Source organism: Anabrus simplex, chromosome 4, assembly GCF_040414725.1.
Source record: "Anabrus simplex isolate iqAnaSimp1 chromosome 4, ASM4041472v1, whole genome shotgun sequence".
In the NCBI taxonomy this organism is placed as follows: Eukaryota; Metazoa; Arthropoda; class Insecta; order Orthoptera; family Tettigoniidae; genus Anabrus; species Anabrus simplex.
In genome coordinates this window covers 370,577,262-370,592,377 of record NC_090268.1, presented here as the reverse complement: position 1 = coordinate 370,592,377, position 15,116 = coordinate 370,577,262, and the positions used below count along the sequence as shown (strand labels likewise).

The window sequence follows — 15,116 nt, the reverse complement described above, 5'->3', positions numbered from 1 at the left end:
TGGAGGCGCCGGGTATCGATCCCGGTACCTCTCACATGCTAAGCGAGCGCTCTACCATCTGAGCTACGCCCCCAGATGCTTGGGTTGTTACTTAATTGAAGAGATATTCGATTTTTAAGTTGCACCAACCACACCCAGACGGAGTAGCCTGTATGGCGAATACCAGACTTTCACCTGACTTAGGTGCAATACAACTGGAGTTGCTCACACGTTACTCGAATCCTATTGGTGTTATTACTGTTTCATATAGGGCCAGGGAGTACATCGTGAACAACCGTGTGTGTCTTCTTCTTCAGCTTTTAACCATCCACCGTTGAATTTAAACATTTTCCATATTTTTGCTTGCTTTTCACTCTAGAGTAATTTGACATCAACACCTTCCAACTGCGTCCTTGATGTCATCAGCCTTCTCTTCTCGGGTGTTCTAACATCTATCTTATTTTCCGGTAGTGCTAAATGTAATTGTGTATTTGAGTCCTTCTTCTTATTTGTTTACCTTCCAGGGTCGTCTTTTTCCTCGGACTCAGCGAGGGATTCCACCTCAACCGCCTCGAGGACAGTGTCCTGGAGCGTGAGACATTGGGTCGGGGATACAACTGGAGAGAATGACCAGTACCTAGCCCAGGTGGCCTCACCTGCTATGCTGAACAGGTACTCAGTGCAATACCGTGTGACATGCCACACCACTTATTTAGTTCTCTTCGGGGTTGAACCGTGTTGTTGTTTTCTGCACATTGCCGCTGTACGTAGTTTGATTGCTATCAACAAGGATTGCTGCCTGGGAGACTGATTACCTCGGATCGAGTAGGAGTACTTCAGTCGGCTTGACAAAGAATACCGCAATGTGTTCGAAACGTCGGAAAACTCTATGTAATGTACAGAACACAACAATAAGTTTCGACCTGGAAGAAGAACTGAGGCACTGACATGGGAAAGGTAGTACGTGTTCTTCTTCTTCTTTCTCTTTATCTGTTTACTCTCCAGGGTCCGTTTTTTTCCTCGGACTCAGCGAGGGATCCCACATCTACCGCCTCAAGGGCTTCAGACTCTGTGTCGGAGGATACAGCTGGGGAGGATGACCATTACCTCGCCCAGGCGGCCTCATCTGGTATGATGAACAGCGACCTTGGGGGGGGGGGGAGGATGGGAAGATTGGAAAGGATGGACAAAGAATAGGGCTTTAAGTTATGTACCATCCCGGAATTTTCCTGGAGGAGATTGGGAAACCACGGAAAACCTTTTCCAGGATCGCTGAGGTGGGAGACGAACCCACCTATATTCAGTTGACCTCCCGAGGCTGAGTGGACGCAGTTCCAGCCTTCGTACCACTTTTTAAATTTCGTGGCAGAGCCGAGAATCGAACCCAGGTCTCCGGGGTTGGCAGCTAATCACACTAGCCACTACACCAGAGAGGCGGTCAAGGTAGTAAGTCATAAAATGTAAATTTTATAGGAGAAAAAAATAGTTTTTCCAACATTCTGAAGCAGATGTTGCTGGAAATAAATAATGTAAAATCAAGGAGTATCCATTTATCAGTTTAACACACAATTTGTGGGACACAATATGTTGTGAAAGAAGCCTGTGTAATCACTGTGTCAAATGACGTGTGTGTTTCAAGGTGAAATTTCACGATAAAATAAATTGTATTTTTTTATGCAAGAAATGCAGCATAGCTAGTAAGTCCTGTTTACTGTCTTTCTTTTTTTTTAGAATTGGCGTTACGTCGCACCGACCCACATAAGTCTTATGGCGACGATGGGATAGGAAAAGCCTAGGAGTGGGAAGGAAGCGGCCGTGGCCTTAATTAAGGTACAGCCCCAGCATTTGTCTGGTGTGAAAACAGGAAAACACGGAAAACCATCTTCAGGGCTCCCGGATGCAAGCTCACAGCTGTGCGCCCCTAACCGCACGGCCAACTCGCCCGCTCCTTTTTGTCTGTTCGCTGATGGTTAGTCTCCTTCCAGATGGTTGTAACGTCTGCATGTTGTTGATCGCGTAATAGGAACGTCCTCTTTTGAGGATACTGTGCTCCTTCCACGGTTCTAACTCGTTGAATGATTGCCATGTCTTGACTGAGGGAATTTCGGCTTTTGAAATCCTGATCCAGCACACCGTGCTAATGTTAAGGCGCTCAGTATTTAACTATCTCTTGCTGTCCATGGCGAAGTCACGAAATTCCCCAGGCGTCGTCATGATTACATGAAATGTTCGAACATGTTTAGCCTCTCTGATTTTTTCCGCATCTTCTTCTGGAACTATTGTTGTCCACACGTAGTACCTATTTTCGAAAATAAAATAAAACTGGTATGGACGTCATGGCCGCCTCTGTGGTGTAGTGGTTAGCGTGATTAGCTGCCACCCCCGGAGGTCCTAACTTAAGGCCACGGCCGCTTCCTTCCCTCATCCTTGCCTATCCCTTCCAATCTTCCCATTCCCCTGCAAGGCCCCTGTTCACCATAGCAGGTTAGGCCGCCTGGGCGAGGTACTGGTCATACTCCCAGTTGTATCCCCCGACCAAGAGTCTGAAGCTCCAGGACACTGCCCTTGAGGCGGTAGAGGTGGGATCCCTCGCTGAGTCCGAGGGAAAAGCCGAACCTGGAGGGTAAACAGATGATGATGATGATGATGGACGTCATGTCGAGATGCTGGCAATAACCCCATTTTGAATGGAATAGGTTTTGGAGGCATTCTGGCAACTGAAGGATCAGTATGACGAAATATAATAGCTACAGTATAAACAAGGTTTACACGCAGTTGACTTTCAATGAATGGCAAAGGTTATACCTAATTCCACCAGAGGCACGGGCTGACACACTACCATCTCCATGCCAAACCTCGTGGACTCAACATAGGTTCCGCCTTGCGCCAATCGTAGAAACTAATCTACCGTACCAGTAGAACTGCAACCTTTTCCATGTAATTGGCACGAGCGTTTATTACGTTCTGCATGAAAAATCTAAATGTAATTTTGTTTTCCTTACTACCTTTTCCATGCCAGCGCCTCAAATAAATAACTCTACACACCGTGGAAGATTCACTTCTAAGATATGTTACAACCCTTTACAGATGCGTGGAAAGTGAAGGATCCGCTTGAAGTACGGGATCTCGTGTATAGAATCGCTCCCTTCGATGTGGTTCCTTTAGTTTGAGACTCATGTCCGATGAATAGGGTGAACGCTTCAGGACCTCCCACCTCCTCTGAGCCAACAATTCCCTTACGCGAGCAGCATTGTGACAGGGGGCATTCTTGTGCACGACGTCAACAAAGGCTACTGTGCCTGCCACAAGTCTGGCAACGGATGGAACATGTTGCAGGGGATAACACTGATGGCCTGTAGAGGAACGATGGCTCTGCAATAAATGTATTCGTTGCCCCTCATTCTTTCCAGCCCTTCTATATTTGAAAGCTTATCTGAAATGGACAACTCACCCTCGTATTTTTTCATATTAATCATGAATTCACTGAGTGAACTATAGGTGTCAGCTTCTTCCCCATGGGTAGGTATAATTTAATTTTAAAGATAAAAAGAACGCATTCCTGTAGCATTGGACTTCACCTCGAGATTAGTCGGTTGTCAACACACGACATCAAGAAATGCGTAAGTTTGTTTTGGGAGAAAAGAGTGGTTCATAGTCAAGTGTCCAATCATTCTCAGGGCAAAGAAGTGCGATAAAGGGATAACACAACAGAGAATATGAATAAATCATGTATAAGGAACACAATAAAACGCACCTGTTGCCAGTTGATCAAGAATATATTATCGGCAAACGAGTCGGCAAATGTTTTAGTTTCTCGGAATAAAGTAAAGATCCGAGATGGACAGCAGACAATGGTATGCAGGATACAAGCTGAAAAGTCAGGTTGTAAGTTTCACCAAGAGGAAAGGTCCTCTCAGCTTAATTTCTAGGCTGATGAAGTGAAAGTACTTCACTGTTTGTATCAATATAAGTAAAACATTTGCAATGAAGTAATCACATAAACGAGATGTACTGAAAATAAAGGATATGGATCTCATCATATGATTATGAGAGAATTTACGGATTGTAGTGTGGATGTAAAGGAGACGTCGCATGTACAATCTTCTTCTTTATCTGTTTACCCTCCAGAGTCGGTTTTCCCTCGGACTCAGCGAGGGAACACACCTCTACCGCCTCAAGGGGAGTGTCCTGGGGCTTCAGACTCTGGGTTGGGGATACCAATGGGGAGGGTGACCATTACAACGCCCAGGCGGCCTCACCTGCTATGCTGAATAGGGGCCTTGCGGGGAGATAGGAAGATTGGAAGGGATAGACAAGGAAGAGGGAACGATGCGGCCGTGGCCTTAAGTTAGGTACCATTCCGGCATTTGCTTGGAGGAGAAGTGGGAAACCACGGAAAACCACTTCCAGGATGACCGAGGTGGGAATTGAACCCACCAGTACTCAGTTGACCTCCCGAGGCTGAGTGGACTCCGTTCCAGCCCTCGTACCAATTCTCAAATTTAGTGCCAGAGCCGGGAATCGAACCCGGGCCTCCGGGGATGACAGCTAATCACAATAACCACTACACCACAGAGGCGGACGAGGTGATATTATATTGTATAAATTCCTTGGAGGTACACTTTTATCAGGAACAATTTAACCTATTGATACGCTGTTTGTTCTGGGTATACGCGGAGTATGTACCTATAAGTAAGCGTGATTAGCTGCCACCCCCGGAGGCCCGGGTTCGATTCCCGGCTCTGCCACGAAATTTGAAAAGTGGTACGAGGGCTGGAACGGGGTCCACTCAGCCTCGGGAGGTCAACTGAGTAGAGGTGGGTTCGATTCCCACCTCAGCCATCCTGGAAGTGGTTTTCCGTGGTTTCCCACTTCTCCTCCAGGCGAATACCGGGATGGTACCTAACTTAAGGCCACGGCCGCTTCCTTCCCTCTTCCTTGCCTGTCCCTTCCAATCTTCCTATCTCCCCGCAAGGCCCCTATTCAGCATAGCAGGTGAGGCCGCCTGGACGAGGTACTGGTCATACTCCCCAGTTGTATCCCCCGACCAAGAGTCTAAAGCTCCAGAACACTGCCCTTGATGCGGTAGAGGTAGGATCCCTCGCTAAGTCCGAGGGAAAAACCGAACCTGGAGGGTAAACAGATGATGATGATGATGTACCTATAAGGAAGATAAATTGTATTATTATTATTATTATTATTATTATTATTATTATTATACTGTTAAATAGAGAGAACTGTAGATCCTGAAAGCACGAGAACCAATCCCCTAGTGCGGCGCTCATGTGAGGTCTTATTGTGAAGTACTCCAGTTAAACCGGACTACAGACAACCTGTCTGGTGAAAGAGTGTTTAATACGCAGTGGGCCACTCCATCTGGATGGGGTCCATTCAATTAAAATACTGTACAATACGCGCACAATAACAGTTGTGGTCGTACTGGGGGCGTAGCTCAGATGGTAGAGCGCTCGCTTAGCATGTGAGAGGTACCGGGATCGATACCCGGCGCTTCCAGAATTTTCATTCCGATTTTAAAATCAGAATTCGTGCAGAATGTCAAGCAATACATCTTACAAGCGAGATGTTTGGATTGGAACAGAAACATTCCATTGAAACTTGGGAGGATAATCAATTAATATATCCTAAATCTAAAAATATAATAATGTTGCCGTAAAATCATCAGAATCAGAATAATTTGCAACTCTGTCTCTCGCCTCCCTAACCGGAGACCGCAGGTAGTTACAAAGAAAAAGACTTCGAATGGGCAATGAAACAACCAGGAGCCTCAGTCTTTGAACCATTAACTTTTATTTTGTGCATAAATAACCAGTGGTCTCAATTGAAAAAATGCCATTACCATTAATATGCTGGCGAATTTCAAGTACACTATCGCAAAAAAAAAAAAAAAAAAAAAAACGAGAATGTATTAACGTTACAACTGACACAATGAATACTTACTTAAAAAAATCACCATGTTCTCGTGAAAACTCTATATTAATAAATCCCTTCAAGAAAAGGAGCCTCTATTGTGGGACAATCGAAATTCATGAGCATGACGCAGACTTTGGATATCCCTTCAATCATTCTACCTTATAATAAACTATCATATAAAAATACGGGTCTGTCTCTGTGGTGTATTGCTTAGTGTGATCAGTTGCCACCCCCGGACGCCCGGGATCAATTCTCGGCTTTGCCAGGAAATTTGAGAAGTGCTACATGGGCTGGAACAATGCCCATTCCGTTTCGGAAGGTCAAGTGAGTAGAAGGGACTTCGTTTCCACTATAGCCACCCTCGAAGCGGTTTTCCGTGGTTTCTCACTTCCCCTCCACGCAAATGCCGGGATGGTACCTAACTGCTGGGCCTCCGGGATGCCAGTTATTCACACTGACCACTACACCACAGAGGTGGACTCCTTTAAATATGCTGTTTGAAATATAAACAGTTTTCTTCTTCTTCTTCTTCTTCTTCTTATCCAATTACCCTCCAGGATCGCTTTCCGTCGGACTCAGCGAGGGATCCCACCTCTACTGCCTCAAGGGCAGTGACCTGGAACATCAGACTCTCGATCTGGGGATACAACTGGGGAGGATGACCAGTACATCGCCCAGGCGGCCTCACCTGCTATGCTGAAGAGGGGCCTTGGTTGGGGATGGGAAGATTGGAAGGGATAGACAAGTAAGAGGGGAGGAAGCGTTCGTGGCCTTAAGTTAGGTACCATCCCGGCATTTGCCGTGAGGAGAAGTGGGAAATCATGGAAAACCACTTCCAGTATGGCTGAGGTGGGAATCGAACCCACCTCTACTCAATTGACCTCCTGAGACTGAGCGGACCCCATTCCAGCCCTCGTACCACTTTTCAAATTTCGTGGCAGAGCCGGGACTCGAACCCGGGCCTCGGGATTTGGCAGCTAATCCCATGTCTCATTACCTGCAGACAGCACAGGCACGCATACACACGTACGAACAAGGACAGAGACCCAATATAAAATCGACCCATACCAGGCCGGCGTGTCAAAGCACGCGAAGTATAATTCCGCGCAGGATGCCGACGGATATAATGAACTCACGAGTTTGGTTCGAACACCACGGATACAATGCTGGACTGCCGCAAAAGTAGGCAAGGCTGATCCAGGTATAATCGTAGCAATCATAACTTTCGTCGACCCACATTTCCTCACGTGGACAAACATGGATTAAACCCCGCAGCGTCAAATCATACAATATAACAATGCTCAGCCATGATTCAGAACGATGTGGAAACAGAAGTGCATGGTCTCAAAACTCACAAACACACAGGCCTAAACAAACGGCTAGGTAAATACAACTCTCCGCTCTCGCGCGTGTGCACACAAACAAAGAAAGGAAAATTTATAACTCACACAAAATTAATTAACTAAGAGCCTGCAAAGACAGGTGAAAAAAGATTACTGAAATATAATCACATAGAACCGTTCTTGTAACTATGGCACGGGAAATGAAACAAAATGGAATCCCTTGCAGGCATGGGCGCCCGCAGGATCTTTTCCAGGGGGGGGGGGGGCACATTAACAATTTTCTTGAATATAAAAACCAATATAACGTCAGCAACATTAAATTGTTTACAGAAACTTCCAGTTATAACATATGCTAGCTGACTGTCAGTAATTTCTGTTTATGAAATAATCTAGTATGATATTAAACAATTGAACATCAACATCTTTAGAATTCCAGGGGGGGCAAGTGCCCCCCCTTTCCCCCCCCCCCCCTTGCGGGCGCCCATGCTTGCAGGAGCACATCTGGAATCTCGAAATATTTATGTCAATCAAAATAATGACTCCCATCAGAGAGCCGAGCCTTGAAACAAGTAAATCCACGGTAATAGCAATTCGTAGATCAAGAAGCACATTTTAAATCCCAGATTGTTCATCATTTTCGATCCCTCCATTGTTGGTATCACGAGCAGACCAACTTAACACTCGGGGAGCGAGAGACAGACTGTATATATCAACACAGATGGCTAGAATTCCATTTTCAATGAGAAACTATAAGTTTCACGTCACATTCGGGTAATGGCGACAACGACAGTCAAGGAAAATTAGGAATAAAGGAAGTGCATCACCAAGGCAGGCTTGTTTCGGCACAATCTTTTATGTGCCCGTAAATCTACCGACACGAGGCTGTCGTATTTGAGCACCTTCAGGACTGAACCTGCCATGTTGCGGTCAGAAGAAGGAATTAACTAGAGCAGAACTTAAGACAACAAATCCTTTTGCTGAACTGAGAGATAGAAAATCTGACTGAGTAACAAACAACTAGCATAGATTATTAATTATCTTGTCAGCTGTAACCGTATCACGGACTTAAATGTCCGAAAATTAGGTACATAAACATGAGATAATTACCAGGCTGTTAATTTATATAGAAAAGAGCATTATTGCTCTTGACAGGTGCAATATTTTACAAGAGTACGATTTTCTCCAATCATTTAGGAGCCTGTGTTCCCAAATATACCATAGTCCGGCCTCGCAGAGGCATCAGTTTCTTATAGTGCACTAAAATTCCACTTGACAACCAATCGGTTGGGCTCACATTAAAGTATTCATACACCGTTGCCCGGATGTGGGATTATCTCTTGCTCAACAGTTACATTAGTCACTGTTCCCAAAGGGAATTAACACAAGGAAAACTTTATACTCACAAATAGATAAAGAGGGGCATAATTGCCCATACTACGTGGCCTTAAAGATTAAAAAAAAACAGATTGCACATAAGCGGCCATAAACAAAAGGCAAGCAGGAGAAAAACCTGAACTCCCTACAGAAATTGTTAAAACCCTAAGTGGCCTTACGGCCCGAAGATACACAGGAGAAAATGAAATGAAATGGCATATGGATTTTAGTGCCGGGAGTATCCGAGGACAAGCTCGGCTCGCCAGATGAAGATCTTCTGATTTGACTCCCGTAGGCGACCTGTATGTCATGATGAGGATGAAATGATGAGGAAGACGACACATACAACCCAGCCCCCGTGCCAGCGAAATTAACCAATTATAGTTAAAATTCCTGACCCAGCCGGGAATCGAAATCGGGACCCTTGTGACCAAAGACTAGCACGCTAACCATTTCGCCATGGAGCCGGACACTAAAGCAGAAATATTAATGCCAAGACAAGATTTAAGAAATTTAGAGGTTGAAAGCTTTATTACTCTATCCGGAAGAGGGAGCAACTAAATCTATGGTAGAGACATCTAACTGTAGAACTGGGAGTTCACAAGTTCAAGTCTATTGACATAGATGGCCTTAGCGAAGGCGTGCAGTTTAAACAGTCGGGGAAGGTGTACCCCTGGTACACGTTTAATCAAATTGATTCAGTAGCTTTACATTGCGATAAAATAACCCCTTCTGCGGATTAGTGGTAGAATGTGTGCCTCTTAATCCCATGATAGAGGGCGTAAACTCGGCAGAGATAGTCGGACTTTTAAGGGCGGAAGAAAGATCTATTCATCATTCTATCTCCGCATCTCGTAATTTTAATTTTAATTTTAATTTTAATTTTTCTTTCTTTTTCTTTTCTGTTTTCGTTTTAATTGGCCGACTAGGGGCCGTGTGTGGTGTGCTATTTTATATTTCTAGGCCGTTATCTGCTCCCGTTGTTGGCGCTTAGTTTTTGTTTTTGTAACTGTGGAAACATCTTCTAGTTCTTTGCTCATGCTCCTTTGGGAGGCTGTGCTTTGGCATTGTTGTTGTGATGCGCTAGCATCGAGTGGACGCTCTTTTGAAGCACGGGTATGCTAACTGTTGATACGTGCGCGGTCCGCATTTGTACGATTGTTCCATATTCTGATTCTTTAGATAACGTGTTCCACGTCACAGTATTTATCTGAAACGAGTTTGTATTTGTATGTGGTCGTATGGAAGTGAGGAGTACGATCGTATGCATTGTCGTCGTGTAACACAAAACTTACTATGTCATTGAACGGGATCCTACTTGACGTACAATTTTCTTGCAGTTATGTAAGTAATTCTTAATGTAGCTTCCCATTTTTGTTTTCACTTTAATATTGTGTGTGTTGATAATGAACCCCATTTTCTTTTGATCCATTCTTTTATTCATGGGGTTTCGGGTTCTTGCCTTTCTGTCCTTTCGCTCCCCATTTTTATACGCACGGGTCCAGCTCCGAACTGTTTTAGTTCGTTCCAGTCCATCCATGGCAATTTATGAAGAGAGGAAAGAGAGATAGTTATCTTCGAGTACATGTCGTGTATTGTGTTGTGTTATGGTAGCAAAGAGGGGGGTGGGGGAGAGTAGAAGATCTCCTGCAGGACTAAATTCCGGTACTTCGGCGTCTCCAAAAAGCAAATAACATTATTATTCATTATTAGTTAATTACTTGTCCAGCCATTCAACCTAGGCGCTCTTTATCCCTCTGTGAACTACGGAAACCCCGGAACAAGAAGAAAGGAACGATTTGGCGAAATTTTACCAGAAGAAGGGATTGATTATATAACACGTCCTAGACTTGTTGGGTTGCTTTTGGAGGAACGTGCAGGGGTGATAACGGTACGAGTAATCCATATTAACATAACCAACAGATTATAGTAAATTTACATAGATGAGGAGGTTAACACAGGATAGGATGAAATGTACAGCAGCCGTAAACCAATTTACAAACTGATGATCAATCATCATCATGAATTATCTACTCCTCTGATATCGACTATGGTTATGCCTCTCCATTAATTCACTTAACGCTCTCAGTCTCTCAAAAATGTGTGTAGCCTGCAAGATGCTGCGTCTTTTATTCCAAGATCTTAAAAACATTGTGTCAGATGACTCAAAGAACATTACAATTCATCCATTAAACGACTATCAAGAACAAATTTGTAAATGTTGGCCTTCTACCACAACAGCCTAGGATTACAACTCGGTCGGTTCAAATTACCTTTTTCGTTGGAAATATTTCATTGAAAAATTTCTGTCATTCTGAGTAGTTAAAACTGTGCAACCATCCTCTATCGGCATTAATCAGAGGGGAAAAATAACTGAAGGGGGTACGACACTTCGAAAATTGAAGGTATCGGACAAAGAAAGACAAGAGCCACGAAGGGCGTGAAAATGAAAGACTCTCTACGACTCGCGACTTAATACCGTCGGGGTCGGAAATGGACAAGAATTGACCAAGTGAGATCGGATATGATAGACGAAAGTGATGAGCCTGGCACAAGGAATGCTAGTACTCAGCTAAAGGCCCCGTGGTCCCCAACCCATGCTCCCAAGTTAAGAAACACTGGGCCCCCTTTTAGTCACCTCTTACGACAGGATAGTGCAAATAGGCCGTGCGGTTAGCGACGCGGAGCTGTGAGCTTGCATTCGAAAATAGTGGATTTGAACCCGACTGTTGGCAGTCCTGAAGATAGTTTTCCGTAGTTTCCGATTTGCACACCAGGCAAATGCTGGGGCTCTGCCTTAATTAACGCCACGGCCGCTTCCTTCGCACTCCTAGCCCTTCGTCGCCGTATGGCCAGTCTGTGTCGGTTCGTCGTAAAGCAAGTTGTAATCGTAAGGCAGGCAGGGAATGCTGTGGGTGATTTTCTCCCGTCCCCACCAATAGGGAGATAATTCTCCTATTGCTCTAGCCACATACAATAAACGTTCTATGACAGAGTGCTCAGTGTGTTGGTCTTCGGACTTCGGGGCTAGGGTTTCATTCCTGCCGATTTTAATCCTAGCCCGTTAATTCCGTTGCCTGGAGGACTAAGTGTTTTGCTGTCCCCCAATATTCCTGTACTTCATAATCCGCAGTTTCCCCACATAAAGCATTATCTTCCCAATCTAAACACTAACAGGAGAGTCTTCCTACAAATGCTGCACCCAGCTGTAATACCCACACGAAATTATTATTAGTAAGAATTTACTCATAAAATGGTGGGATGCACAAATATTTAGGCGCTCTCTAGTTATGTCCGAAGTTTAGGACACGGATTCTTGCACTATTGCTTGGCATTCAAGAGTTCCTTTACGAGTGAGACTTGTGTTTGTACTTTATTGTTAATCGCAAAGTAAAAAAAAAGAACATGTTCAGGGGAAAATTCTAGAACTCCAGAAGCTGAAGTGACAATTAATATGTTATGGTTAGATACAATAAGCACAATTCCTGATGCGAACACTAATTAGAGAATGACAATTTTTAGAGTGTAAACACGACCAAAATAAATGAGAGCCAGACTGATTGTCTTAAAGATAAGAGTGCTAGCCTTCAGAGCCCAAGTTGATGGGTTGGTATTTGAAAGTGCTCAATTGTTTGTCTTTTCTTACATATTTTAATTTTTTCTAGTTTTTTTCCACATGTATTCCTATATTTATAATTCTTTACTTGGTTTTCATTTTCTTTTACTTTCTATTTAAGGACGACGACACACACACTCAGTCCCCGAACCAGTGGATTTAACCAATTAAGGTTTAAATCTCTGATCCGGCCAAGATTTGATCCCGAGGCCTCTTGAACCAAAAGCCAGGAGGCTAACTATTTAGTCATACAGCCGGACAAAATTCGCCAGCCTCGATTCGTAAGATATACTGGCACGTAAATGAACTCCTGCGGGACAACATTTCGACACATCGGCGTCTCCGCAAAAACCAGAAATGAGCTCGTAGGATGTAAAACTAATAGCGTTAACACTGCCTGAAACAAAGGAACACATTATCATTACTTGAACAATTGTTACATGGACGATTTTCAAAACATTTGTCAACAATAACATGTACACATCTATGCTGTTAGGAAGTGTTTCAATTATAAAATGTGCTTCAAATTGCCCTAAATGATGTTACCACTTTCTCAACGTAACAGAGCTATCCAATTTAGCATCAAAGTGTGCATTGGACGAATGAATATTTAAGACTAAGAAAAGATGTCTTTGTGGTTTCTTATTACTTTCTTAACCCTTTGGATGCTGACCTAGCAGCATATGCATAGAATGCCATGCATGTTTCAATGGATTTTGCATCACTGTGTAAACAAATCTATTTACGTCTCAGTTTAAAAGATATGGAGGCAAAATTTGGTATGTGAGATCGATATACTTCAAGGAACATAAACATGTGACTTGCATTTCAAAAACAAAAATTTCGTGGAATACTGTGCACAAAAATATCATTATTTTTATTTGAAAGAGGAAAAACATAATTTCAAATTAATTAGTATATTTTACACTAAATCCAAAGTGACTAAGCGAAGATATTTAAAATCTTATCTGGGATCATATATCATCATCATCATCTGTTTACCCTCCAGGTTCGGTTTTTCCCTCGGACTTAACGAGGGATCCCACCTCTACCGCCTCAAGGGCAGTGTCCTGGAGCTTCAGACTCTTGGTCGGGGGATACAACTGGGGAGTATGACCAGTACCTCGCCCAGGCGGCCTCACCTGCTATGCTGAACAGGGGCCTTGTGGAGGGATGGGAAGATTGGAAGGGATAGGCAAGGAAGAGGGAAGGAAGCGGCCGTGGCCTTAAGTTAGGTACCATCCCGGCATTCGCCTGGAGGAGAAGTGGGAAACCACGGAAAACCACTTCCAGGATGGCTGAGGTGGGAATCGAACCCACCGCTACTCAGTTGACCTCCCGAGGCTGAGTGGACCCCGTTCCAGCCCTCGTACCACTTTTCAAATTTCGTGGCAGAGCCGGGAATCGAACCCGGACCTCCGGGGGTGGCATCTAATCACGCTAACCACTACACCACAGAGGCGGACTGGGATCATATATACCAGTTTATACTGTTGCGTGATGCTTGTTGTTTTAAGGGGCCTAACATCGAAGGTCATTAAAGATGTATATTGTTAATGTAGGTCTACTTTCCAATTTATAAACTCATTTCCAAAAATATTGAACATGTGGAAAGAAAGACACCAACAGTGTAACTTGTCAGCGATTGGATATTTTATGAATTTTGGAAGATTAATAGTAATCATCTGAGCGAACTGTGTCTAGTAGCAGTATTTGTTACTACAGAACCGTTCAGAAGATCAGAACAACATACAAAATCAACGAATATTGTCAGGAATAAAAGTGTAAAGAACAGATTTAAATATTCTATGGGTGGAGCATCAGATTGAGGTAGGCCTATGTGTTTTGGCCCTGGAATTTCATAAAAATGGTGGGGATGGACAACATCACTTTCAGGGAATATGCCTTCAGTCCAAGAATCATCTAATTCACTGTCACTGTCATTTCCTTTAGCACTGTCACTATAACTCTTTGACATTGCACGAAATGTTGTAAGCCCATTAGCCAATGGCACGGATCTATCATACTCTGGTGCGCTATCTCAAGACCCAGAAACATCATAATCACCACTTTCCCTAAAATTAGAGTTGTTTACACCTTCAAAGAAACCCAAACGTTCCTCAATTTCTTCTCTCGAAGTAGACCTACGTGACGACATGCCTTGTTGTAATAAATGTACTATTTACAACTTCACTACGATCTAAATAAACTGCTAAGTTATTATAACTACAGTAGAAATATATATATTTATAAATTTAATATCATCATCATCATCATCTGTTTACCCTCCAGGTTCGGTTGTTCCCTCGGACTTAGCGAGGGATCCCACCTCTACCGCCTCAATGGCAGTGTCCTGGAGCTTCAGACTCTTGGTCGGGGGATACAACTGGGGAGAATGACCAGTACCTCGCCCAGGCGGCCTCACCTGCTATGCTGAACAGGGGCCTTGTGGAGGGATGGGAAGATTGGAAGGGATAGGCAAGGAAGAGGGAAGGAAGCGGCCGTGGCCTTCAGTTAGGTACCATCCCGGCATTCGCCTGGAGGAGAAGTGGGAAACCACGGAAAACCACTTCCAGGATGGCTGAGGTGGGAATCGAACCCACCTCTACTCAGTTGACCTCCCGAGGCTGAGTGGACCCCGTTCCAGCCCTCGTACCACTTTTCAAATTTCGTGGCAGAGCCGGGAATCGAACCCGGGCCTCCGGGGGTGGCAGCTAATCACGCTAACCACTACACCACAGAGGCGGACTCAGAATATATTAATTGGTTATTCTCCCAGGTTTCAATGGAATGTTTCTGTTCCAATACAAACAGCTCCCTTGTAACATGTTTGCTTCACATTCTGCACATTAAAAAAAACGCAACGGAAATCC

General features: G+C 44.1%; 2 non-coding genes across 2 annotated transcripts; one reads left to right on the top strand and one right to left on the bottom strand.

Annotated features, from left to right (window-relative positions):
* On the bottom strand, window positions 1-73 carry TRNAA-AGC (transfer RNA alanine (anticodon AGC)). The gene has a single exon. It is a non-coding gene; the product is annotated as a tRNA-Ala (tRNA).
* Window positions 74-5,420: 5,347 nt separating this feature from the next.
* TRNAA-AGC (transfer RNA alanine (anticodon AGC)) lies at window positions 5,421-5,493 on the top strand. Its single transcript has one exon. It is a non-coding gene; the product is annotated as a tRNA-Ala (tRNA).
* The last annotated feature ends 9,623 nt before the right edge of the window (window positions 5,494-15,116 follow it).